The following is a 4,530-nucleotide window of genomic DNA, read 5'->3' as shown; positions in this document are numbered from 1 at the left end:
CCAACCCTGTGATGCTGTGAAAATGTTGCTCCATTTCATTAAGCATCTTGCAGATGTGACACTCCCACTGCATCATCTCATTTCCCTATTATTTGTTGGGTTTCATATAAAATTTTCCTTGCTTTTATTTCCTTAAATCTCTCACATGCTGGACTCAAATCCGGAGTCTCCTTGGCTCTTGTCCCATCACCATAAATAAATAACAAGCTGGGAGGCCTGTCCAGTGCCCTCTTGTTCTTCAGGTGTTGCATCAGCCCTGGAAGCCATTCAATACCTCCCCAGATAGTCCCTGCTTTCCGCTAGGATCTGCTCAATCTACTTTTGTTTGGGTTAATACAAGTCTGATGTCATGGGGCATTTACAAATCAATGAAGTATGAAAGACTTCATAGGGTCTTTATTTGGATATTTATTCAAGCACAAACTGTGATGTGAATCCAGCTGGGTCTCGGAGGATCAGGTGAGGCCAGTGAGTGAAGATTTGTAAACTGCATTATTGTTCTGCAGGTGTATTATTGGGAGTGATCATTGACAAGTGGCCTCCAGAAGATTCATTGCAATGTAATTTTTTAAAAATTGTATTTTATTTTCCTTTTTTCCCTACCTTATCAGTCTTTCTGATGATAAAAGCAAACTGGGCTTGAAATCATTAATAATGCTGCTGTTACACTGGTATAGAATCACAGAATTGTCAGGCTTGGAAGGGACCCCAAGGATCATCTAGTTCCAACCCCCCTGCCATGGGCAGGGACACCTCACACTAGATCAGGTTGCTCAGAGCCACATCCAGCCTGGCCTTAAAAACTTCCAGGGATGAGGCTTCTACCACCTGCCTGGGCCACCTGTTCCAGTGTATCATCTCCCCCATGGTGAAGAACGTCTTCCTGTCATCCAATCTAAATCCACCCATTTCTATCTCTGCTCTGTTCCCCCTAGTCCTGTCACTACCTGACATCCTAAAAAGTCTCTCACCAGCTTTCTTGTAGGCTCCCTTCAGATACTGGAAGGCCACAATAAGGTCTCCTCAGAGCCTTCTGTTCTCCAGACTGAATAGCCCCAATTCTCTCAAGTCTGTCTCCATGGGAAAGGTATAGATGAGAAGATTTATGGCTTGTGGAGTGCTCCTTCCCCTCTCCCTCCCAAATGAAAGACATTATCTGTCACTGTAGCTGGAGAGAGGTGGTTTAACTGTGTTCAGCTGCTGAAAAACTTTAAAGCTCACTGAGATGAAGGAACTGTTTGAAGTCATGCTTGTAACTTTTTACAGTGGAGGCTGCTCACGGGAGAGGACAGGCAAGCCCACTAATGAGTAAATTTGAGTTTATGAGCACTGAGGGAACTTTTCAATGATGTTGAACTAACTCAGCCTGATCCAGTCAAAACTCTTGTCTTTTGGGAAAATATTTATTCACAGGCACAGCACTGGTTCAGAAAGTTATTCTTTTGCTAGAAGGAGGGTTTATGAAATTGCTGCAAATATTTTAACAGGAAGATCTGATGAGTGAATGTTTGTCCTGGAGATTTTTCTAAGATATTCAACAAACTATTAGAGTTAGTAGATGAGCAGAGGCAATTTTAAACAGCAGTGCAACTCCTCTGGTATGTACATCACTGCTTTTTTATGTGGCAAGGAGCGTTAATGAGACGTTGTAGTATGCTGCAGAGATCTACCAGAAGAAATTGACGTCGTGGCACAATCTTTTTTACAGAGATGACATGCTCTTGATGCTCTGCCATGCATGTGCTGCTAGAATGCAAAGTCCATGAGGAAGGAGAGGTCAGCATCCATGTGAAGGTAATTGGACTGCTAGTTTTGATGGTGGGCAGCACGTACGCTGCAGGAAAGGTGACATTGCCACCTTTAGCCTTCCTAAATACATAAATAAGTGTATATCCATAAAACACCAGAGGAACATTCTCCCTATTTGATGAGTGTGTTGGCTGAAGAGAAATGTTAGGGAACCTTGCCAGAGTCTTAGGAGTAGCACTCTTCCTACCCTCCAGGTTTGGGGCAGGAATGCAGGACCAGCTTGTGTGTATTCATGCTCCTGTGTAATGGAGACTTGAAAGAGAAACCAAGAGCTATTGATCTTACCCTTACAGGGCTCAAGAAGGAGTTGGTTGCACAACAAATAGGAGAAGTGAAAAATGTTGTTGTAGCAGTTTAATCAAGTGACTGCTGAAAGTTATATAATTTTGCAATATAAAATATATATTTAGGGAGAGATTATTTCTCTATAAAACACTCTTAAGAGCTCACTGAGGGACTCTCGATGTTAACAGATACATTCAAAAGAAAGTAGTGTCCAAAAAAAGTAATATTTGTGAAAATTCAGTGGCTGCAGAACATTCATAAACCAGGAGGTGCAGGAGCAAGCCGTCCCCATGTGTTGTAAGATGAACGGGCAGGGAAGATGGCTTGCCAGGCTGAACAGGGAGCTCTTGCAGGGGCTCAGGGAAAAAAAATAAGGAGAATTTACCACCTTTGGAAGAAGGGGCAGGCAACTCAAGAAGAGTAGAGTGATCCAGTTAACTCATGCAGACAAGAAATTTCTGCACCTTCGTCAATTGAATCAGTCATACATTTCATATATCATATATGTATCATACTTGTGTGAGAGTCATCACGACCTTAACAGATTTATCATTAAACAACTGCAGCAAGGAAAATATATGTAAGAGCAGGTCAGGAGAGATGATTCTTCCCCTTTGCTCTGCTCTTGTGAGACCCCCAACTTGAATACTCCATCCAGTTCTGGTGCCCCCATTCTAAGAAGGACACAGAGCTGTTGGATGAAGTCCAGAGGAGGGCCATGAAGATGATCCAAAGGCTGGAACACCTCTGCTATAAAGATAGGTTGAGGTAGCTGGGCTTGTGCAGCCTAGGAAAGAGAAGATTCTGGTGGGATCTTGTAGCTGCCTTTCAATACCTGAAGGGATCCTACAGGAAGGTGGAGAGGGACTTTTCATAAGGGTGTCTAGCAGTAGGACAAAGGGAATGGTTTTAAGATGAGGGAGAGTAAGTTTCGACTGGATCTTAGGAAGAAGTTCTCTAGTATGAGGGTGGTGAGACTCTGGAATATCTTTCCCAGGGAGGCTGTGGATATCTCCTTCCTGAGGGTGTTCAAGGCCAGGTTGGATGAGGCCAGGGGTCTAGCTGAGATGCCAGTGGTGGGAAGGTTGGAGTAAATGATCTCTAAGGTCCCTTCCAACCTCAGCCATTCTATGATTACAATATCAGAGAAGCAAAAGCCCAGGTGGAACTCAATCTGGCTGCTGTGGTAAGGGATAATAAAGAAAGTTTTTGCAAATACATTAACAATAAAGAGAGCCGAGGAGAAGCTCCATCCTTTATTGGGTGCAGGAAAGAATGTTGCCCCCAAGGATGAGGAAAAGGCTGAGGTACTTAATGCCTTCTTTGCCTTGGTCTGTAATGGTCAGACCAGTTATCCTCAAGGTATTCAGTCCCCTGAGCTGGAAGACAGGGATGGAGAGCAGAATAACCCCCCATAATTCAACAGGAAGCAGTTAGCAACCTGCTACACCGCCTGGACACTGATGAGTCTGGGGTCACCCAAAAGTGCTGAGGGAGCTGGTAGAGGAGCTTGCTAAGCCACTGCCCAACATTTATCAGCAGTCCTGGTTAACAAGGGAGGTCCCAAACAACTGGAAACTTGCCAATGTGATGTCCTTCTACAAGAAGGGAAGTTTATGGAGCAGTTGTTGCATGTTGTCTTCTTGACTTTAATAAAGCCTTTAACGCTGCCTCCCACAGCATTCTCCTAGAGAAGCTGGCTGCTCATGACTTAGACAGGTGTACTCTTTTGCTGGGGGAAAAATGGCTGGATGGCCATGTCCAGAGAGTGGTGGTGAATGGAGCTAAAGCCAGTTGGAAACCAGTTGCAAGCACTGTTCCCCAGGGCTCAGTTTTGGGGCCAGTCTTGTTTAATATCTTCATCAATGGCCTGGGTGAGTGGATTGAGTGCTCCTTCAGGAATTCTGCAGATGACACTGAACTGTGTGAGAGTGTTGATTTGCTTGAAAGTAGGAAGGCTTGCAGAGTGATCTGGACAGTCTGGTTTAATGGGCTGAGGTCCAGAAAAGGACCTGGCTGAACATGAGCCAGCAGCATGCTCAGGTGGCCTGGAAGGCCACCAGCATCCTGGCCTCCATCAGGAATAGTGTGGCCAGCAGGAGTAGGGACGTGATTGTGCCCTTGTACTCAGCACTGGTGAGGCTGCATCTGGAATACTGTGTTCAGTTATAGGCTCCTTGCTACAAGAAAGACATTGAGGTGCTGGAGCAGGTCCCTAAAAGGGCAATGAAGCTGGTGAAGGTTCTAGAGAACGTCTGATGAGGAGGGGCTGAGGGAACTGGAGTTGTTTAATCTGGAGAAGAGAAAGCTGAAAGGAGACTTTATTGCTCCCCACAACTACCTGAAAGGAGGTTGTAGTGAGGTGGATATTGGTCTCTTCTCCCAATTAAGTGATAGGACAAGAGGAAATGGCATCAAGTTGTGCCAGGGGAGGTT

Source organism: Indicator indicator, chromosome 3, assembly GCF_027791375.1.
Source record: "Indicator indicator isolate 239-I01 chromosome 3, UM_Iind_1.1, whole genome shotgun sequence".
NCBI classification, from domain to species: Eukaryota; Metazoa; Chordata; class Aves; order Piciformes; family Indicatoridae; genus Indicator; species Indicator indicator.
Note: the sequence above shows the minus strand (reverse complement) of the source record.